Below are 24,936 nucleotides of genomic sequence, written 5' to 3'. Positions count from 1 at the left end.
GTCATTCAAGGCAAATCTCTTAATCTCTGTCTCAGTTATCCTAACCATAAAATGAGGATAATAACATTTAAATCTTAGTCTTGCTGTCAGTTTCAAATGCAATATTTGTACAGCATTTAGCAAAATGTCTGGCATATATTAAATGCTTAATACATGCTTTTCCTCACTTCTTTCCTTCTTTACAATGAATCACAATAAAGTTAGTACTAAGTTTAATATTGAAGCCAAGCTGTTTTGTATTCTGCTCCCCACGCGATCCTGTAATGATCCCTGCTTCCACATTCCATCCAGACTGAGTATTTGATAGGAGTTAAGTATCCTTTACCCTGATCCTGAATGAAAGATATGATGGAAAGATGTCCTAGAAGAAGGACATGAGCCCCTGAAGGATGAAAGATGGCAACCTGGGACAGCAAAGGAGTAAACTGATTGAATAGATGACTCTGGGAGATGGAAGAAATGGACAAAAACAATTTTCCCTAGAGTGATGAATCATAGCCACCAAGAAGTCAGCATTGAAGTATAATCACAGTAAGATCTTGCCAATTAAAGCTCTGCTCACCATGTTTTTCTCACAATGAAATCCCTTCTCTAACACTTTTTCAGGAGGTAGAATTGACCTTCAGTTTTTGTCAGTCAATATGTATTTAGTAAGTACCTACTATATATTATAAATGCTATGCATACAAAGAAAAGTAAAAACAGGACTAGTTCTTAAGATGGTCACAGTGTAATCCAAGCTTTAGAATTACCTACCAAAACAGAAAGGCTTCAAGTACAGATTTAATAATGAATTACTATGAAGAATAATTAGTTAAGATAGGGAGCTACTACGCTTCTATCACCATCAATCCCATGCCATGCCCCTATTCTACTCTTGGCTTTCATGTTAGAAGCCTTATGGTCTCTTATCCATACCCCTACTTCAATGTATTTATGTTCCATGATTTCTTCCTGCAGAGGACTTTGTACCCAAGATCCAGAGTCTGAATTTACTTTAAAAAATTACCTAAAGGTATCTTTTGACTGATGACTCTAGACAATGCTATGTGAAATTTGTCTCCTGTTATAATTGGTAGTTATGACTCTGCTAAATCCTAAATAAATTTTTCCTTTGACATGGCTTTTTTTTTGGGTGGCAGAGGAGGAGTAGAAAAGGTTTGAGCATATCTTTACAAACATGTGTCTTTGGAGTATTATATTCATTTATGTATGGGAGAAATATGATAATGATTCTGTTATTACACTTTTTTCTTTTACTCTGTGATTCTGTCCTCTAACTAAATTCTTTCTTTGGAGGTACAGGAAGTCAGGTTACAAACAAAAGCAATGACCCATTCCCTACATTGTGGATATCACAAAATGTAGGCTGCTCTAATCAGGGACCATTGGTACTGAAGGCAATGCAGAGTTAAGTGAAGTGCTTTCTCCTTCCCTCACCAATGCACATTGGAAGTTTATGACTCTGACCATGTTCTTTCACTCCTAGATCTTTTAATAACACACTATTTCCTCCACTACAGATATTCTATCTTGGTGAGTGATCCCAAATACTAAAAGCCTCTACCAATGTAAAATAGCTCTGCTAACTCCTACCAAACCAGAAAGGATATAATCATAAAGCTCATAGTTAAAATATCTGTTATAGGAAGATCCTAAACTTAGAGAAGCTCATCATATGAAGATTAGTCACTTAGGTAGAATATTTTTGATTGACTAAAATTGAAGAAGTTATCTACTAATGTTTCAAGAAATTGCAAAATATATTAATTCACACTGATGAAATCACAGATTTCTGCAGCATGTTTATATAACTTCTCATGTGTACTTGTGACTTATCTCTAATTTAATTGAAAGCAGCTTGAGGTCAAAGAGAGAAGAAAGATGAAATATATAGTGGGTGTAAGTTAGATGTAGCATATAACCAAGAAGGAACTAGGAAATGGTAAAAGCTATTACCAAAGAATTACATAATTGGAAAATAAGAAAATTGTCATATGGCAAGGATGAACAATAATATGGTGATATCCAGATTGTTTCTGTTACTTTCACAGTGTTAAGAGAAAGTAAGGCTTCCAACACTTTAGCTACATTTAAGTGTTTGAGTATTCACAGGCACACACACACACACAAAAATTCTAACATGTGGTTAAATTCAATTAGACTGAGGACATAGGGGAATTTCTGAGGGAGGTCATTTGTATCATAATATTTTGTGTCTTCCTTCAAATTCCCCAGGTTTAGGGAATTAACTTACTTGTGTATAGTAGATAATCAAAAATATTAAAATTTTATTCATTGACTATAACTGGCCTTAAACATATATTTTTTTTGATATTTGAAATACAACTTTATTATGATCTAAATGAAAAAAGGAATGGGAATGACAGTAACAAACAAGATTCACCACTGAATATTGTGATGGGACTGTAGCAGTCTTATATTTGAAGCTCAAGGGGACGTAATTGCGGTCCAAAACAGCTAAATACGCAGGTCTAAAATATGAATTATATTTTTTAAACTGCCACATTCACTCCAAAGCCCATTCATCTCCTTCAGCATCCCAAAGATTAAGCACATGTTCTGCTCAGCTATATAATAAAGTGGCAAACACGCTACACCACTGACATCACAGGACAGTTGCCTATAAAACTAGACCTCTGATGCTGGGCTCTAGCTTCATTTCCTTACAGGTCATCATCTTCATCAGGGAGCGCAGTTGTCTGAGCAATTTGTAAGTCCTGCTCATACTGTGTTGCCAGTGCTGGGTCCATGACAACCTCTGGAGGTGCAAGAGCAGGCATGGCAACAAACTCCAAATTAGGATCTGCAATACGTTTTCTAGCAAGCCAAAGGAAGGGCTTCTCAAAAGTTGTAGTTACTTTTGGCTGAAATGTCATAGTACTGGAGATTCTTCTTCCTGTGGAAGACAATTGATTTCACCTTGACTTTTCTGTCCTTAATATAAACTTTGTTGCCACACAACACTATAGGGATATTTTCACATACTCGTACCAGATCTCTATGCCAGTTAGGTACATTCTTGTAAGTAACTCTTGATGTTACATCAAACATTATAATGGCACACTGAGCTTGGATGTAATAACCATCTCTCAGACCACCAAATTTCTCTTGGCCAGCTGTATCCCATACGTTGAATTTAATAGGACCTCTGTTAGTATGGAACACAAGAGGATGGACTTCAACACCCAGGGTGGCTACATACTTCTTCTCAAATTCACCAGTCAAGTGACGTTTTACAAATGTGGTTTTTCCAGTACCTCCATCACCAACTAATACAAGTTTGAACTGCACTTGGGGTTCTCCTTGGGCGGCCATCGTGATGGTTCTTCCAGAAGCGTCTCCGTCTCCGCTTGACTGTGGCCTTAAACATATTTTAAAAGAGATGTGATATACAGTATTCAAGGAAGGCTTCTGGAAGTTGTATGTGAGCTGGGCATTAGAGGATGTATTATTAGAGGAGGTATGAAAAAAAACATTTTTAAGTCATTTTAAATGATGTGCCCAAAAATGAAGAGATAGCTACAAATAAATTCAAATGATCACAGTGAATTTTACTTGACATATGGGGTTTGTATATAGAAGTATCAGGAAACAAAATGGGAAAGGTTTGAATTTTATTGGACTAGAGGGACTTCACTTGAAAGACTAAAGAATTTAGACTTTATCTGGTGGGTAATGGGATCATGTCTAAGGTTTTTAACAGGGAGGGTAACACAATGATAGCTTTGCTCTAACCTGGGCATTTGCTATGGTGAGGACAAGGTCAACATAGCTCTTTAAAATGATTTCCTAAACTTGATAAAATCCACAGGATCCTTCTCTAAGGAACTGTAGTATACTATAATGATATGTTGGTTTTCTTATTACTCTAGGATGACTTCTCTTAAATTAATATTTGTGATCATTGTTGGAAGTTTATTGAGCACTTAGGAACACTAAAGCTGACAACCTTTAAATAAGCTAAGCTCCATGTGTGCTGACCCAGTAGACATATAGATCTCATTCTGAAAGTAATATTTTGTATAAAAAATTCCAAGTTCTGACAATAATTATGTCAGTATAATTTTCTCATGTTGATATCATGTGCTTAACTCCATTCTTTTCAAGGAATCATTCAATTTATTTTATTACTTACAATACAAAAATATTAAAATCAATCTCAATTTATTAGCTTTTTTTAACAGTCGAAAGACTGTGACAATTTAAACTGTGTGTTTCCAGCACTGTAACCAAATTTAGGGAACAAAATCATTTCAGAAAGTCACTATTCTGTAATTACAGGACATAGTAGTATCTAGTTTTAGAAGATCTTTAAAAAGGAAAAGGGATATTTGGTTTAGAGGAATATTTCCACTTAATCTTTCCTTTATGTCAGGTATCAATGGAGTATGGTTGTTATCACTTTCAAATAAAATTGTGACAGAAAATAGAAATAGCCAGGAATAAGACATGATATTTCTCATATTTGAGGGGTATTCTGGGGAGAGTTTTAATAGAAAGAGCTGTGGCTGGGATTTGGAGGTCATAAGTTCAAATCCTAGTTTGGTTCATTAGTACTTCTGTGACCTTCAAGAAATAATTCTCCCAACTGGGCCTCAGTTTTCTCATCTGTGGGTCAGACGATTACTAAGGTTACATTCTCCCTCTAATTCCTTTTAGCTTATCATTGAAAGGATGAAAACACTTGCTTCATAGAGTTTTCCATTTTCTTTTCTGGAATGAACTACTTGGAAAGTATACTTGCAAGAAATATATATTATCCAGGAGAAATAGATCTAATTTATATCCTAATAAAAACTAGACTATGGTCTGTCTGACATGAGAATATTTAAGGTGAAGAAGGGCAATGATGAAAAGCAACAATAGAAATCCAGATTTCACACATTTAAATAACATATTCAATTTATAACTCTAAATCCCACCTGTCCCCAATTCCACTAAATAGCAACTTTTTCCACCTAAAGTCTCTATTAGAAAACACTTTTAAGGAAAGATCCCTTTTTGATAACACTAAGATTTTCTTGGTGGCAAGTTTCAGTAAATGCTTTTCTCCCTTTATATTCTTCATGTTGCTTGCTATTATAAATTATACTATTTTATGAGTTGTATGTTTCATGAATGTGTCTAACCTGAGTATACATTTACTGCTGCATTTGAAATCCCAAGCTTTGATGGATTTTTAATAATTTTTCTGCTCTTTATCTTAGACAATACTGATCATTGTTTGAAATTAGAAAGGCTAAGAAGTCAAATGTGACCAAGCCAACAGAGAAGAATGTTTTTGTCTCTAGAATATTGGTAACAAAGGTTTTACTGGCCCCTTTTCCATAGCATGTTAAAGTTTTCAAAGGACTTTATTTCTGTTACTCCTTTTGATCCTTTAAACAACCTTCAACTTAAGAAACTTACAACTTTAAGTATTGTCACTTCATCTTGCAGATGAGAAAGCTGAGGATTAAACTTGCCCATGTTCTCATGAATTGTAAATACAAGAAGTGGGTCTTGATTTCAGGTTTTCCTGAACCCAAATTCAATTAATGAAATAATTGACAAACATTCATTAAACACCTTGTATGTTCCAGGTACTATGATAAGCACTGGGGATACAAGAAGAGGCAAAAAAAAAAAAAACAGTCCCTATACATGAAGAGATTATAATCTAATGAAGGAAACTACATGCAAAAAATAAATACAAAGAAAACTACATAATGGATAAGTAATAATTAACAGAGGGAAGACATTAGAATTAAGAGGGTTTGGGGAGGGCATCCAGTAAAAAATGGGATTTTAGTTAGAACTTAAAGGAAACTATAACGATCAATACATAAAGAAATAAATAACAGCATACCAGGCATGGGGAACAGCCAGAGAAAATGTTTAAATGAAGTTTTTTTTAGTTTGTTGAAAAGCCAGGAGGCTCATGTCACAGGATCAAAGAGGAGCTGTCAGGCACTATGATATAAGAAGAATGGAAAAGTAAGAGTGGTCTAATTTGTTAAGGGCTCTATATGCCAAAAAGAGTATTTTGTATTTGATCCTGGAAGAAAAAGGAAGCCATTGGAGTTTATGGAACAAGGTTGTGTGTGACATGATCAGAACTAGACTAAAGGAAAATCATTTTAATGGATGAATAGAGTATGGGGATTTGAGGCAGACCTAAGAGTAAACAATAGCAATAATCTAGGCATGAAACAATAAGTTCCTGCTCTAGTGTAGAGTGTCAGAAGGATCCATTTAGTACTTTATGGCCCTTATGCTTTTCAATTTTAATTATATCATGATACTCTATTAAACAACTCTGGAAGTCTTGGAAAAAAAAGTTTGAGTTGCATTGATAGAGGGATTTTCTATACTGGCAGGTTCTTCTGCTAAGGAAATCATAGGTCTAATCTTAAAAAACAAACAAACAAACAAACAAACAAAACTACATTATATTAAAGGTCCATGATTTAACAGTTTCCCCATGGCTGATTTTTTCCACCCAATGACTATTTCCAGTTTTTTCCTTCCAGTTATAATTAATGCTGTTATAAATGTCTTGGAACATATGAGGGTTTGTTATTATTGTTTTTGTTTTCGATTACCATGTATAGTCTCAATAGTTATATGTATTTCAGTAAATTTTATTTTTTATTGATAGATTTCTTTCCAAAATCTTTCATCAGGCGAACAATTGCAATGAAATTCACTGAGTTAATATACAGTACCTGGTTCTCCACAACCTCACCAGCACTGAATTTCATTGTTTACAATTATTTTTTGCTGTCAATGGCTATATGGAGTTTTATCAATTCCAATTTAGGTTTGCATAAAGATTTAAATCCAGTTTCAGTTTTCACAAAACATGGTTCATATGACTACCTATTTTCTTTATCCTTTTGCCCTATCATTTCTTTGGGAGCAAGTAATTCTTTTGCTGAATGAACGTTACCCCCCAAATATGTATTTTTCTTTCATATGTATGGCCCCCAAGAGGAAAACTTGGAAATATATTCCTGTTAGGTATGACTTTGCTTTTACATTTCAGAACCATTACAGGAGCTCTTTCCATTTTTAATGTGGCAGCCTTTCTGTTGAATATTTCTCTTTATCTTGAAGAATGTTTCCTTTTAGATTTTCTCAGTTAGTGCTTTGGTATTTATGACCTAAGTGTTTCAGCAAATGTAGGAAAACAATACTAACTGGTAAGAGCAAAAATGGAACATGAGGAACCTGTGTTTTAAAGTTATAAATGCAATGAGCTTTATTGACTCCAACTCTAAAGCCAAGCAAGGGTTTAAGAAAACAATAACAGTATGAAAACTTCTAATCTTCCTTAGCACAGGCAAGTTTCCACTATTCTTATGTGTACTATCTATTTTGTGTATTATCTACAGCAATTTAAAATTCAGGTCCCACAACTTCCTGAGTTTTGGCATTCTTTGAGTACAATTCCCTTTTCCTCCCAAATAGTGACTGTGTTTATCAAAGAATGCAAACATTTTTTAATAGTCACAAAAATATAGCTAAAAAGGCAAATTTATTTGCAGCCCAATTACATATTGTATTATAAAGTAAAATATAGATGATATTATGATTATCCATGTCACCATTCTGGTACTTTTGTTGGATAAGAGATTTATTGTTTTCTAATTAATATCTTAAAACATTTTCACCTTATATAGCAACAGGTTCAAAATGATTGCTAAGAGGTGGTGGAGTCCATCTGATGTATCTTAGAATTTTAGAGTCAATCAAAGTTATACCATCTCCTTCTAGAATTACTTTGAATTTCCAGAATCACAGTAATAGTTATGAGGCCAAATTTGCCACCTTTTGTGAAAAAGCCAGAAGGCTCATGTCACAGGATCTTTTTTCTTTCTTTCTTTCTTTCTTTCTTTCTTTCTTTCTTTCTTTCTTTCTTTCTTTCTTTCTTTCTTTCTTTCTTTCTTTCTTTCTTTCTTTCTTTCTTTCTTTCTTTCTTTCTTTCTTTCTTTCTTTCTTTCTTTCTTTCTTTCTTTCTTTCTTTCTTTCTTTCTTTCTTCCTTCCTTCCTTCCTTCCTTCCTTCCTTCCTTCCTTCCTTCCTTCCTTCCTTCTTCCTTCCTTTCTTTCTTTCTTTCTTTCTTTCTTTCTTTCTTTCTTTCTTTCTTTCTTTCTTTCTTTCTTTCTTTCTTTCTTTCTTTCTTTCTTTCTTTCTTTCTTTCTTTCTTTCTTTCTTCTTCTTTCTTTCTTTCTTTCTTTCTTTCTTTCTTTCTTTCTTTCTTTCTCTTCCTTCCTTCCTTCCTTTCTTCCCTTCTTCCTTCTTCCTTCCATCTTTCCTCCGTCCCTCTCCTCCTTCTCTTCTTGCTTACTTGGAAGATTGCATAAAGGATATTAAAAGACAAATAGAAGAAAAATGGGGAAAGGAAATGGAATGGAAGGAATTGCAAGAAGGAATGGGAAAAAACAAAAAACAAAACATATAATGCCCTACAAAATAGATATGAAAAAGACACTAATTCACTGAAAAACAAAATTTGTGAAATGGAAAAAAAATGCAATGAACAAAAGAATTCAATTGGCCAATTTAAAAAGTTGCTTAAAAAGGTAACTGAAGAAAATAATACACTAAAAATTAGAATTGAACAAATGGAAGTGAATGACTCAATAAGACTTCAAGAATCAGTCAAAAAAATGAAAAAAATAAAAGAAAATATTAGATATTTCCTCGAAAAAACAACTGGCCTGGAAAATAGAGCTAGGAGAGACAATCTAAGGATTATTAGACTTCCTGAACGCCATGATTTAAAAAAAAAAAAAAAAAGAACCTTATATATCTTACAGGAAATCATAAAGGAAAACTGCCCTGATATCTTAGAATCAGAAGTTACAATAGCCATCAAAAGAATCCACCAATCACCTCCTGAAAGAGATCCCAAAATTAAATCCCCAAGGATTATCATGGTTTAAATTTCAGAGCTATCATACCAAGGAAAAGATATTGCAAGCAGCTAAACAATTTAAATAATGAGGAGCCACAATTAGGATTACCCAGGACATAGCAGTTTCTACCTTAAAGGACTGAAGGTACTGGAATCTGATATTCCCAAAAGCAAAGGAACTGGGATTACAGCCAACAATAAGCTATCCAGCTAAAATGAACATTATCTTTCAGGGAAGAAGATGGACACTCAATGATATAAGTGAATTTTACCTAGTTCTAATGAAAAGACAAGAACTGAACCAAACATTTGATCTCCAAACACAGAACTCAAAAATGGTGTCTGGATACTGATTAAAATATACTATTTCCTTATATTTTTGTGTTTTTTCCTTTTGCAAAATGTAATTTTTTTTGCAAACTTTTTTCACAACATGGCTAATATAGAAATATATCTATCTATCTATCTATAGATAGATAGATATAGATATAGATATATGTATACACACATGATTATACATACATAACACATCAATTCCTTACCAACTTAGGGAGGGGAGAGGAAAAGAAGGGAGGGAACTCAAAATTTTATAAAAATAAATGTTAAAAATTGTCTATACATATGATTTAAAAAATTTTAAAAACCTATTTAATAAATGCTCCTAAATGTTAGATTTTTTAAAAAAGAAATAAAATGAGTCAAAACAGAACTTATATGAAAAACACTTTATTAGATATCCTATAGTACCAAAGGAATCATAGTTAGTGTGCTTTTGCTCAAAGAGCTTCTCTTCATAATGAAAAGGATGGGGAATATACATACATAAAGAAAATATGGGAGGGAAGGGAGGATGCTTGAAACACAAGGTTTTGCAAACTTTAATAAAATAAAAAAAAGAAAAAGGGGTTATTTTAAATGAAATACGAGAATTTCAAGCTTCATAAGAAGATCAGAGCTAAACAAAAAAGTTAACTTTAATATTAGATTCCAAGAAAAATATAAGCAGATAAAAACAGGAAAAAAATATAAGGGATTCAATAGACCTAAACTGTTTACATCACCACACAGGAAAAAAAAAATGATACCAATAGTACTGCTAGAAAGAAGACAAATAGACAAAATAGCATGGGCATAAAGAAAATTTGATAGAATGACATAAAAGTAATTAAAGCATGAAAAATAGGAGTACATTGAATGCAAATGAAAAGGAGAGATAGAATAGTATAAGTTATTTTGCAGGTAGAAGCATGAACGACATATTACAATGGAATGGACAATGAGAAGATGGGTGTGGAGTATCACTTGAACTTTACTCTCATCTGTATTGGCTTATAGAGGAAAAGATATACACAATCAGTTTAGATATAAGAAATATATCTTACAGGGAACTGGGAGAGGAGAAGATTAAGTAAAGGGAGTAGTAGCAGGGATTGAGAGAAGGGAGGGCAGGAATAAAGGATGACACTATAAACAAATTAGAAGAGTAAGGAATAGTTTGCCTGTCAGATTTATGGGAAGGGAAAAAATCAAAAATAGAGAACTCTATGAAATGTAAAATAGATAATTTTGGTTATATTAAATTAATAAGATTTTGTACAAACAAAACCAATGCAACAAAGATTAGAAGGAAAATAGAAAGTTGGGGAATAATCTTCATAACAAGTGCTCTGATAAAGGCATCATTTCTCAAATATATACAGAACTAAGTTAATTTTTTAAGGGTATAAGTCATGCCTCAGCTGATAAATGGTCAAAGCATATGAAGAGACAGTTTTCAGATAAAGAAATCAAAACTATTTATAGGCATATGAGAAATACTCTAAATCACTTTTGATTTGTGAAATGCAATTAAAAACAATTCTGAGATACCACTTCATACTTTTCAGTATGGAATGATAAATATTGGAGATAAAGTGGGGAAATTGGGACACTAATGCATTATTGGTAGACTTATGAAGTGATCCAACCATTCTGGAGAACAATTTGAATCTATGCCAAAGGGCAATCAAACAGCATGCATTTTGATCTACCAATACAAGTACTATGTCTGTATCCCCCTAAAAATCACAAAAAATGGGAAAGGACCTATATGTGCAAAAATATTTATAGCAGCCCTTTTAAAAATGACAAAATTTTGGTAGGGAGAGAATGCACATTAATTGGGGAATGGCTGAACAAACCATGATATCTAAATATAATGCTGTGCAATAAGAAATAATAAGCAGGCAGATCTTAGATCTTAGAAAAACTTAGAAAGATTTGTATTATGCAAAGTTAAATGAGTAAGACCAGAAAAACATTGTACACATTATCAACAACATTTTGTGATGATCAACTACAAGTGACAGCTCTTCTTAACAATACAATGATCCAAACAAGTACAAAGGATTCTTGAGGAAAAATGTTATCTTTAACCACATAAAAGACTGATTTACTTGGAATGCTAGATAGAGCTATGTTTTTTTTTTTTTCATTTACTTTATTGTCTTGTGTTTTTATTCCATTTTGATCTGTTTCTGCTTTCACAGCTATGACTAATATAGAATGATAGCACATGTATAAATTATATCAAACTGCTTATCATCTTTGGAAGGGGAGAAGGAAGGGAGAGAAGGATAGAGAAAAAATTTGGAACTCAAAATCTGGTAAAATAAATACTAAAATGTTCTTGACATGTAACAGGGAAAAATAAAATACTATTTTAAAAATATGGGGAAATATATTACAAAAAAAAACCCTTAAAGATTATTCTTATAAAATCCCCATTGGCTAGGGAGGCATAATTGATTTTTTAACTTCCTATGTGTTATGAAGGAGCATTTACCTTTTTATTTTAGAATATATCAGGAGAATTGTGCTTATATATTTTTAATTGTTGATTTGTCTTTTTTGAGAGTGAGAGAGCTTTATAAGATATTTTATAGCAAAAATATCTGAGAATATTGACTTTGGATTGGCATAATCCATCACCAAGGGACTTCTAGGGGCAGAAATGGCAGCTATTATGGTGACAGAGAGAAGACATGTCCCCTACCTTCAGAAACCAGTTTCTGGGAAAAGACCAATTATTATTGATCATTATAAGAATGTAATTTATTCTGTCTCTTTTAGGAAATGAAGCTTTGCTTCTGTTTTCCTGTTTTCCTAAAATATCCTACTACACAGAAATCAATGATAGCACCTAGTTCAACCTATATGGTGACAATGTTGGTTTTAGAGGGACTTAGCATTGGCGGGGTACCCCCTTTAATGGAAAAGGACAGGGCAGCAGCAAGAACAATTCAGCTTTTCCAAGATCAGAGATGGTAAGGAAATTGTAGAACTGGCCTAAAGGGACCCTAGTGTTGACACTGTGCATAGGACTAGAATTGTTTGACAACTTCAGTACTGGGGTATTGTGTTATGGGAGCCACCTGCTAGTCACTGCTGGAGGTCTAAACCAGACCTGTAGAATGGATCTCTTCATGTGAGAGATTAATGATGCTACAAGGACACTGAGAGGCAGTTGCTGTTCTCTGACGTCTCTCCTTTTCCCTCTTCCCTCCAATTTATTTCATTCCTAATCCACAAAGAATATCTTCGAGGGCTTTGCAACTCCTTCAAGTGTTATGATTCACAGATGTGGAGACTCTCAGAGAATTGACCTGCCCCTTCACTTAGACATGGTCCTTAACACTGGGGATATAATTCTATGGCAGTGAGGCTTGTATTCACAAGGGAGCAGGATACTTGCAGTTTCAGGGTGGATAGGGGAAGGGATGAATTAGCATTTGTAATTGTAAGGGAACAGAGACTCTACATAAAGATCAGAACGAGATCAAAAGAGCAATGACTGCAAATCTCTTTGGATCAGACTACCTTAGAAACACCCAAAACTTAAAATCTCTTAGAACCAGCTGTGAAAACAACAGGGCAAAAAAGTCTGAAGTAGGACAGTCCCTGACAACCCTCTACTTCTTCCCTTCTGAAGGTGGGCAGAGTCTAACTTTATCACAAAGTTCAAAGTTAAGAAATAGGCTGGAAAAATGAGAAAATAACAAAAAGAATGTCATCATAAAAATCTAAAACAATTATTGATAAGATTAAGACACAAATTCAGAAGACAAGGTAACATGAAAATAGCAAAAAGTAAAAGCCTCAATGAAAAAAAAATGCCAAATGGAAACAAACCCAAGAAGAATTACTGAAAGAAGTTAATAAAGACCAAAGCCATCATCATTTTAAGAATCAAATAAGAGTGGTGGAGGAAAAAATGGAGGAAAAAGGAAAGAGATTTAAAGGAATTTTGAAGAGAAATTTAAAAGTTTAGTAAAAAAGAGACAAAAATAATGGAAAAAAAAACACCTTACAAGCATAATTGCCCAAATGATAAAACAGATACAAAATGTCACCGGTGAAAACAACTTCTTTAAAAAGCAGAATTGACCAAAAATAAAAGAAATATCAAAGGTCACCAAAGAAAAGAATTCCTTAAAAATTAGAACTGGGAAAAATGAAAATTAATTAGTCCACAAGACATCAAAAAAGAATGAAAGAAATTGAATGAAAGAAGTAAAATAAAATGTGAAATAGCTCATAAAAATAACTGATTGAAAATATGGAACAATTCCTTAGCTACTTGAAATACATGATTAAAAAAAAGCATAAACATGTAATTTTGATAAATTATCAAGGAAAATTATCCTGATATTTAGAATCCGAGGAGTAAAACAAATGTCAAGAATCCTTACTGAAATGGATTCTAAAACAAAAATGCTGATAAAATTAAAAAAAAAGCTTTTGTTTTTTAATTTAGTGTTTTATTTTTCATGGCTTAAATTTGTCTTTAAAAACTTTGGGGTTTTGATTCTCTCCCATTTTCCCCATAAAGAATCCAAGCAATTCTATATAAATTATACATATGAAGTCATGCAAAACATTTTCCTAATAGTCATGTTGTAAAAGAAAGTATAGACCATAACAAAATAAAACAAAACCCTCAAGAAAAATAAAGCAAGAAAAAGTATGCTTCATTCTGTATACAGATACCATCAGCTTTTTGGATATGCATAATATTTTTCTCATAAGTCCTTCAAAAGTGTCTGGGATCATTGTTTTGCAGAGAATAGTTATGTCATTCACAGTTGATCATCTTACATTATTTCCATTACTTTGTATACAGTACATTTTACTTTGCATCAGTTCAAGAATTTCTTTCCTGGTTCTTCTGAGAGCATCCTGCTCATCATTTTTAGAGCACAACAGTATTCTATCATAATCACAGACCAGAATTTGTTCATCTATCCCCCAATTTATGGGCATCCTTCAATTTCCAGTTCTCTGCCCTTGGAAAAGAGCTGCCATAAATTATTTTTGGAAATATAGATAATTTTCCCCTTTACTTTTCTCTTTTAGTATATAGATTTGGTACTAGTTTTGCTAGGTCAAAGGACATGCATGGCTTTATATGCTCTTTGGGTATAGTTTCAAATTGTACTACAAAATGCTTGAATCAGTTTACAACTTAACCAACTATGCATTAATGTCTCATTTTTTTCCATATCCCACTTTTCTGTCCTTTCAGGCAACCTAATAGGTATGTAATAGTGCTTCAAAATTATTTTAATTTGATTTTTTTCCAATCAATAGTGAGTTAGAGCATTTTTTTTCATATGACAACAGATAGCTAAGATTACTTCATTCGAAAACTGTTCTTTTGATCACTTATTATTTGGAGAATAGTAATTAATTTTTATAATTTTTACAATTTTGACTCAGTTCTCTATGTGTTTGAGAAATGAGACCTTTATCACTTGCTTTAATTTTTTCATCATCATTCTTTCCATTTCTGTTATTTCTCTATTTTTTTTATTCTGTGCTTTCACCTTGTCCCTCCTCAAAAGTGTTTTGTTTCTGACTATCCTATCCCCCAATTTGATCACTCTTTTATCACCCCGCCCTTTTCTCTTATGCCTACATTCCTATAACGTAATTCTATATTCAACTGAGTATATTCTATTCCCTCTTTGAGCCAGTTCTGATGAGAATAAAGTGAATTTCTCCCAAGAGATTAAATTCAGTTTTGTGGTTGTAAACTTTTTCCCCTTCCAGAATATTATATTCTGAGACCTCTAGATATTTAAAGTAGAAACTGCTAAATTCTGTGTAATCCTCATGTAGCTCCACATTATGTGAATCCTTTCTGGTTGCTTGGAATATTTTTACTTGACATTGGAGCTTTAGAATTTGGTTATGAAATTTCTAATACTTTTTAAAAAGAAACTCTTTTAAGTAATTATTAGGGGAGTCTTTCAATTTTTATTTTGCTCTCTGGTTCTAGAATATCAGGGCAGTTTTTTCTTGAAAATTTCTTGAAAGATGATATCTACATTCTTTTTCTTTTTTTGATCATGGCTTTCAGGCAGTCCAATAATTCTTAAATTGTCTCTTCTGGATCTATTGTTCAGTTTTCTTGTTTTATCAATGAGTAGTTCTGTATTTTTTTTTCCTTTTTTATTCTTCTGATTTTTTTTAAAATGGAACTTCATATATCATGGAGTTATTAGTTTTGACTTGCCCAATTCTAATTTTTATGAAATTATTTTCTTCAGTAAGCTTTTGTGCTTTTTTGTTTGACAAAGTCTAATTTAAGGAGTTATTTTATTTGGTAAATTTCTGTATGTCTTTTTCTTCATTTTGGGGGGTTTCTTTTACCAAGCTGTTTTTTTCTTTATGATTCTGTTGCATTAATTTAATTTCTTTTTCCAATTTTCCTCTGCTTTTCTAATTTACTTTATAATATTTTTAAAGTTCTTCTAGGAATTATTTTTTTTTGGGCCTGAGAATAATTTGCATTTTTCTTTGAGGTTTACATATAGTCATTTTGACATCATCCTCTTCACAATTTGTGTCCTGATCTTCTCTGTCAATATAGTAACAATATAGTCATATTATTTTTAAATTGTTTTCTGCTCATTTTTCTGCATTTTTTAAAACTTTGTACTTTTATGTGAGAATTGCTTTCTGCTCTTGTATTTCTCTAAGCTTTTATTTTTGCCTGGGTCTGGGGCCTTGTGGCTGATTGGCACTGGAGGGAGGGTCCCTGCTTCCTTGTACTGTGTTGTACTGTCCCTTGTACTGCTAGTGGCTTGTCCCAAGTTCAGATCCTTGCTGTAGGCCTTTTGGGGTATGGCTTGCCACTGCTGCCTTTTTTACGCCGGTGAGAAAGATCTCTTTTTGATGTCTTGGTCAGCTTCTTCACTTCTGAGGCAATTTTCAAGATGCTTTGGAGGAGGATTTGGGAGATTTACAGAGTTCCTTATTCTAAGATGGTGATCTTAGCACTAAAAGCAATGGCTTTTTTTTTAAATTAACAGTTTTTTTAAAAAAAATTAAAAAAAAAACATGCATAGATACCTTTCAACATTAATCTCTGTAAAATCTCATGTTCCAAATTTTTCTTCCTTTCCTCACTCCTCTCCCCCAAACATCAAATATAGGGTAGACATGAAATATAGACCTCAATATAGGGTAGACATGAAATTCTTCCAAACACATTTCCACAATTATCATGCTATAGAAGAAAAATCAGATCAAAAATGAAAGAAAATGAGAAAGAAAATAAAAGCCAAACTATTGGAAATGGCCTAAATCACCTCATTATTGGAAAGAGCCAAGTCCATCAGAATTAATCATTACATAATCTTGTTGTTGCTGCGTACAATGTTCTCTAGGTTCTACTCAATTCACTCATTATCAGTTCATGCAAGTCTCTCCAGGCCTTTCTAAAATCATCGAAACAGGGGGTTTTCAACAATAGCAAAGTGATTGTTTTTGCTTTTGTTTTTGTTTTCAAATTAACTCATTATAGAAATCTCCTAGTATTGCTTATGCAATAAGTGGTATAGAAAAACAAAACACTGAATATGTAGTTTAGATGTAAGAGGAAGAATATATACTGGATTAGTGAAAAATATAAAACATCTTAACATTTTTAAAGAAATGCAGTTTTAGCAAATAAATAGCCGAATGGAATAATCAACCATGAAAAGAGTAGTCAGGGGTTTTTTGAAAGATTTTGATTAAATATATTTGTAATTTGTAGTATCAACTTTGTAGGGTTTTTTTAAATTGTAATATGGACAAGAACCCATATCATTATCAAATCACAGAATTCTTTAGAGCTAGAATAGGCTTTTTTTTTTTTTCATTTTGCAGATGACGAAACTGATGCCCAGACAAATTAAAGGGTCATATCAATAATAAGTTATAATATCACATAAGTAATAAGGAGCAAATCCCAGATTTGGACCGGTTTCTTTTATTCCAGTTGTTGGCCTTTCTACTTCATTCCTCACTTAAAGATCTTTTACTACTATTTTCTTATTTTTCTGTTGGAGAAAGGTTTAGCAAGGTAAAGTGATTTTCATGAGGTCATTTACTTAAAATGCTAAAACTAGGAAAGAAAACTTAGCTTTTTCTACTCCCACACCAGTTCTCTTCTCTTTACTCCCACCATATGACTCTTCCACAAAACTTTTAAAACATATGCACACACATGAATGCACATATGTACATGGACATGTGTAGTAAATGTAAGTGTTTTTATGTGACATGTTCTCTTTTTGTCCCCTCCCTCTCATTAATATTATTAATTGAATTAGCAAATCCTTTCTTTCATAGATGATACAAAGTTTGTCATAGTCTGAATACAAATATGTAATCACAAATTCTGATTTAATATAGTCCAAATAACACTTATTTTCTTATTAATTGATTGCTACTTAATTTTCTCATGTAGAAACTAATGTAACAAGTTAGTTGGGGGTACTTTTCTAATACACAAGAATCCCTCCCCTTTTTTTTCTTTACCACTATGAACATTACCTGTACAATAAATAGAATGAGCAAAAGCAGCTTCAGCCAATATGTGGTGAAATTGTCAACACCCTGGGGTTATAAGAGCATCTAGGAATTATATTTGCCATGGTTAGCATTCCCAAAGCTACATAAAAAAAAAAAAAATTATGTGAGGCTTATAGAGTGAAGCTTTACAGAGTAATAATGGCATCCTTATTTATTAGCAGCTTACTTCCTACAAAATGGCTAGCACACTGAAAGAACAGAATGTTGATTTGATTAATTTTGCTATTCAAAAAGCATGAATTAGTTCATGGCCTTGATAGAGTAGGTTGATGACTACTTTATGGGCTAAATGGAAACATCACTAAGATTGAGCCCATGTTATTGAATGTGTCTGTAGGATTCAGCAATTTCCTAGGTAATTAGATTCTGTCCTAATTCTCTCCTCCAATGATTTCTTTGCCTCTGGGTCATTCAGCTGGCTCCATTCAAAAATGTTATCAGGCTTTTATTAAGTGACTTCTGAAATAAATGTTGAGGTAGAGAGAGAGGATGAAATATAAATAAGAATAGAGCACAACTCCTGCCTTCAAGGAGCTTGCATGTAGAGGTGTGTGTGTGTGTGTGTGTGTGTGTGTGTGTGTGTGTGTGTGTGTGTGTGTGAGAAAAGGATAGTACAAAAATATGATTATATTTAGATGCCTCAATATCCATTAGACTGGTATAAACTATGTAGAATCTAGATAATTAATTAGTAAGGAATCTTAAAGGCCTTGTTCAATCTCCTCAAATTAACTATGAGAAACCTGAGGCCCAGAATTGTTGTGCCTTGTTTAAGGTAGAAAGTCAATGATAAGAATTGGATTTAAACCAGACTTCTGGCTCCAAAAAGTATTGGTTTTTTTTTTTTTTTTCACCATGGCTCAATATATGGAAGGATTCTGTTAAGTCAATGTTAGTGATTTTTGAAAAACTGAAAGCACATAAGAGATTTCACAAATGTAAATAGGCAAATATTATCATCTTGAGAGAGAGACAGAATGAGAGAAAATCAGAGAGAGAAAGAAAAAGAGAGTGAAAGAGAGAAGGAAAGCGATAAAGAGAGAGAGAGAAAATAAGGAAGAGACAGACAGACAGACAGACAGAGACAGAGATGAGGTGGAGGATGCATCGATCATAGCTAGGTATTTCAGTAGATGGAACAGTGTCACTGGGATCAGGAAGACTTGAATTTAAATTCAATCTCAGGCATTTAAAAACTGTCATTCTGATCAAATCACTTAATTCCCATCTTTCTCAGGTTCTCATCTTTAAAGTAATAATAGTACTCAGAACTCAGGGTAGTTGTGAAAATAAAATGAGCTAATATGGTTAAAATATTTTGAATTCTTACAGTTCTATGTTCTATGTAAATATTAGCTTGCCATCATCATCACCATCATTGTCATTATCATTTTTTCTATCCATTTAAAAATTTTTAATCTTATGGTATGTGCCTTTCCAATACAGTGATTATGTTACAATTCAATCCGCACTGAGGAAAAAAAAAGCAGTATAGTATAGTTAATAACTATACTGCTTTTCTTTTTCCTCAGTACAAAATGCAATAAGCTATCTTCCAAAAGAGATTTATTTAAAAAGATATTCTTTAGGGTTGTCTGGAAACAGAAGTGGTATACTGTCGGCTTCTAAATCTTTATTAAGATTGGGGGGGGGATATGGTGGCAGTTCCCAAGATTGGAGTGTTTGTGTAGCAGTTACAGAGATAGCTTATCAGTTTTTCCTTTTCATATAAAAAAAGTTAATGGGGGAGAATTTTGGAAAGATGGTTAATTATGTCAGAAAATTTAAAGTTCTCCAAAATTCTCCCACAAACAGAACAAAATTATGTCTCAAGGTAGACATAGATTGGTGAAAAACAAAGAAAATTTGGGGCAAAAGATGGGTCTTCCTGAGACAATCCAAGAAGACTGAAAGAAAGACTCCAGAATGGGCTTTAACTAATGGGAAGTGCAAACAGTTTTCAGGATAGCTCCTCAGAAACAGTCACAGGAGTTCTGGAGTCAGCTAATTTTGGCTAAAGATTTAGCCTGAACCACAGGAATTTTCATCTTTTGGACAGAATTGGGAATTGGGGTTCTGAATCTAGGAAGACTGAGGAAATCTCTGCTGATTAGGAATGCCAGAAACTGTGGTGCATATACCTGGCCTTGGGTGAGAAGAAACCAGAAGAGTCAGTGGATACAGAAGCAGTGGAGGTAGGGACATTGCTGGCCTTGGGCACTTATGGGAGGGTAGACATTTTGGGTTAGAGTTCCAAGTTAGAGAGGAGAACTGAAGTGAATCGAGAGGCACCATCACTTCAAACACAGGATTAGGGAGGGCTGCACTAATATTCTCATTAAAAAAAAATAAATTTGCAAATAAGAAAGAATCTAACCATAGAAACTTACTATGGGAAATAGGTAGGCCAAGGTTCATCTTCAGAGAACAATGAAATAAAAAAGCCTCTTTTTTTTTTCTTTTTTTATTAATTAATTTAATTAATTAATTTTTACAAAAAAATTTATGCATAGGTAATTTTCCAGCATTGACAACTGCAAAATCTTTTGTTTCAACTTTTCCCCTCCTTCCCCCCACCTCTTCCCCCAAATGGCAGGTTGACCAATACCTGTTAAATATGTTAAAGTATAAGTTAAATACAATATATGTATACATGTGCAAACAGTTATGTAAAAAGTATAAAGTATATAAGTATAAGTAAAGTATAAAAAGAATCAGACTTTGAAACAGTGTACAATTAGCCTGTGAAGGAAATTAAAAATGCAGGCAGACAAAAATAGAGGGATTGAAAATTCTATGTAGTGGTTCATAGTCAACTACCAGAGTTCTTTCATTGGGTGTAGCTGGTTCAGTTCATTACTGCTTTCTTGGAACTGATTTGGCTCATCTTATTTTTGGAGAGGGCCTCATCCATCAGAATTGATCATCATATAGTCTTGTTGTTGAAGTATATAATGATCTCCTGGTTCTGCTCATTTCACTCAGTATCAGTTCATGTAAGTCTCCCCAGGCCAAAAAACTTTCTTCTAATCCAAAGTGGTTACCTACCCAGAGAGAATTTATAGAAGAACTCAAAAAATACTTTAAAGTAAAATGAAAGTTTGAGGAAAATCTAAAAAAAACTGAAAAAAAGAAAACTAAAAATCTAAGAAACGTCCAAGAAAAACAAGATTATGAAAAAAGTTAACCAACTAGAAAAGGAGATAGAGTCATAAAGTAGAAAATAATTCTTTAAAAATTAAAATTGAGCAAGGAGAATCTAGTGAAGTTATAAGTGATTAAGAAATAACAAAACAGCATATAAAGAATGAAAAAATAGAATATAAAGTGAAACATTTTATAAGAAAAAAAAATCAGATCTAAGGGACAGATTAAGAGAAAACATGAGAACTATTGGACTACTTGAAAGCTATGATCAAAGAAAGATCATTGACACAATAATGCAACAAATTTATAATTGTCTTGGAGTGATAAAAATGAGGAGAAACAAGAAATAAAAAAAAAAAATCACTTCACCACCTCAAAGAAATCCTTTGTGGAAAACACATAGAAATGTTATTTCCAAATTTGGAAACCCCTAGATCAAAACAAGGGAAAAAAATTCAAATATGCTGGAGCTACAATTAAAATTTATCATTTCCCCCAGTAAAAGACTGCATGTTCTTGAATAATATATGTTAGCAATCAAAACAATGAGGTCTCTGACCAAAAATACATCCAACAAAATTATCTATAATATTGAATGAAAAAAAAATAGACATTCAATGAATTTGCAGATTTTCAGGACTTTGTCTCAACCAAACCTGAACTTAAAAAAAAAAAATTAACATATAAAAACCAATATCAGAATTAGTTTCAAGAAACATAACATGAACAAATGATTTATGTTTTTGACATGAAAATGAATACCATATTTTGATACTGACATCAGTGATTGGTTAGCTCCAAAGAAGATTGGGATAGAAGTGAGTATAATCTGAGCCTAAAAAACAAAACAGTCTAGAAAGGCAAAAATAATAATTAAATTATGTAAATGAGGTTCAGAGGAAGAATAGACATTAGAGGAGACAGGAAGACTTGTATATCTGAAAACTGTATTTAAAAAAATAGGTAGCATTACATATATACCACAAAAAATACAGCACCCTTCAAGATCATAAAGAAATAAGAAATAAGGGGAGATTATTGTAGTAATCTAAATCCTGAATTGGCTCAGGTTATGAAAGACCTCAAAAGGGACTTTGGAAATCAAGTAAGAGAAATAAAGAGAAAAATTTGGAAAGAAATGAGAGTGGTGCAAAAGGAAACACAAAAAGCTAATGAAGAGAAGAATGCCTTAAAAAGCAAAAGTGTCTAAATGTGAAAGTAAAATCACTAAGGAAAATAATTCATTAAAATTTAAAATTGAGTAAATGAAAGCTAATAATTTTTTAAGAAACTGATATAAGAATCAAATTAATAAAAACCATATGATCATCTCAATAGATGCAGAAAAAGCATTTGATAAAATCCAGCACCCATTCCTACTAAAAACGCTTGAGAGTATAGGAATAAATGGACTATTCCTTAAAATAATAACGAGGATACATTTAAAACCTTCAGTAAGCATCATATGTAATGGCAATAAACTAGAACCTTTCCCTGTAAGATCAGGAGTGAAACAAGGTTGCCCACTATCACCATTACTATTCAATATAGTACTAGAAATACTAGCCTTGGCAATAAGAGCCGAGAAAGAGATTCAAGGAATTAGAGTAGGAAATGAGGAAATCAAATTATCACTCTTTGCAGATGACATGATGGTATACTTAGAGAACCCCAAAGACTCTGCTAAAAAGCTATTAGAAATAATTCAGAATTTTAGCAAAGTTGCAGGATACAAAATAAATCCACATAAATCCTCAGCATTTTTATACATTACCAACACAATCCAACAGCAAGAGATACAAAGAGAAATTCCATTCAAAATAACAGTCGATACTATAAAATATTTGGGAATATATCTACCAAAGGAGAGTCAGGAATTATATGAGCAAAATTATGAAACACTTGCCACAAAAATAAAGTCAGATTTAAATAATTGGAAAGACATTCAGTGCTCTTAGATAGGCCGAGCGAATATAATTAAGATGGCAATACTCCCCAAACTAATCTATTTATTTAGTGCTATACCAATCAGACTCTCAAGAAACTATTTTAATGACCTAGAAAAAATAACAACAGAATTCATATGGAACAACAAAAGGTCGAGAATTTCAAGGGAAGTAATGAAAAAAAATTAAGTGAAGGTGGTCTAGCTGTACCTTATCTAGAACTATATTATAAAACAACAGTCACCAAAACCATTTGGTATTGGTTAAGAAATAGACTAGTTGATCAGTGGAGCAGATTAGGTACACAGGACAAAATCAGGTACAATTATAGCAATCTAGTCTTTGACAAACTCAAAGATCCCAAATTTTGGGATAAGAATTCATTATTTGACAAAAACTGCTGGGAAAACTGGAAATTAGTATGGCAGAAACTAGGCATGGACTCACATTTAACACCACATACTAAGATTAGATCAAAATGGGTCCAAGATTTAGGCATAAAGAACGAAATCATAAATAAATTGGAGGAACATGGGATGGTTTACCTCTCAGACTTGTGGAGGAGGAAGGAGTTTGTGTCCAAGGGAGAACTAGAGACCATTATTGATCACAAAATAGAAAATTTTGATTACACCAAATTAAAAAGTTTCTGCACAAACAAAACTAATGCAAACAAGATTAGAAGGGAAGTAACAAATTGGGAAAACATTTTTACAATTAAAGGTTCTGATAAAGGCCTCATCTCCAAAATATACAGAGAATTGACTTTAATTTATAAGAAATTAAGCCACTCTCCAATTGATAAATGGTCAAAGGATATGAACAGACAATTTTCAGATGATGAAATTAAAACTATTTCCACTCATATGAGTGTTCCAAATCACTATTGATCAGAGAAATGCAAATTAAGACAACTCTGAGATATCATTACACACCTGTCAGATTGGCTATGATGACAGGAACAAATAACGATGAATGTTGGAGGGGCTGTGGGAAAACTAGAACACTGATGCATTGTTGATGGAGTTGTGAAAGAATCCAACCATTCTGGTAGGCTATTCTTGTTAAAATCCAACCATTCTGGAGAGCAATCTGGAATTATGCCCAAAAAGTTATCAAAATGTGCATACCCTTTGACCCAGCAGTGCTACTACTGGGCTTATATCCCAAGGAAATACTAAAGAACGGAAAGGGTATGTGCCAAAATGTTTGTGGCAGCCCTTTTCATAGTGCCTAGAAGCTGTAAAATGAATGTATGTCCATCAATTGGAGAATGGTTGGGTAAATTATGGTATATGAATATTATGGAATATCATTGTTCTGTAAGAAATGACCAACAGGAGGAATACAGAGAGGCTTGGAGAGACTTACATCAACTGATGCTGAGTGAAACGAGCAGAACTAGGGGATCATTATACACTTCAACAATGATACTGCATGAGGATGTATTCTGATGGAAGTGGATATCTTCAACATAGAGAAGAGCTAATCCAATTCCAATTGATCAATGATGGACAGAATCAGCTACATCCAGAAAAGGAACACTGGGAAATGAGTGTAAACTGTGAGCATTGTTTTTTTTTTGTTTTTGTTTTTGTTTTTGTTTTTTTTTTTTTTTTGTTTTGTTTTGTTTCTCTTCCCAGATTATTTTTACCTTGTTAATACAATCCTTCCTTTGCAACAACAACAACAAAATTTGGTTCTGCACATATATATTGTACCTAGGATATACTATAAGATATTTAATATGTATGGGAATGCCCACCATCCAGGGGAGGGGGTGGAAGGAAGGAGGGGAAAAACTTGGAGCAGAACGGAGAACAAGAGATAATGTTGTAAAAATAAAATTACCTATGCATATGCACTGCCAAAGAAAATTTTATAATTATAAAAATTAATAAAGAACAAAAAAACAACAAAAGAAAAAGAAATTGATATAAGAAGGAAGGAAGGAAGGAAGGAAGGAAGGAAGGAAGGAAGGAAGGAAGGAAGGAAGGAAGGAAGGAAGGAAGGA

At 33.0% G+C, this 24,936-nt stretch overlaps 1 pseudogene; it reads right to left on the bottom strand.

Annotated features, from left to right (window-relative positions):
- Positions 1-2,325: 2,325 nt before the first annotated feature.
- Positions 2,326-3,376, bottom strand: LOC141556847 (GTP-binding nuclear protein Ran pseudogene; annotated as a pseudogene).
- Between the last annotated feature and the right edge of the window lie 21,560 nt (positions 3,377-24,936).

The sequence above is a fragment of the Sminthopsis crassicaudata genome, chromosome 2, assembly GCF_048593235.1.
Source record: "Sminthopsis crassicaudata isolate SCR6 chromosome 2, ASM4859323v1, whole genome shotgun sequence".
Taxonomy (NCBI): Eukaryota; Metazoa; Chordata; class Mammalia; order Dasyuromorphia; family Dasyuridae; genus Sminthopsis; species Sminthopsis crassicaudata.
This window is presented reverse-complemented; position numbering and strand designations above follow the sequence as displayed.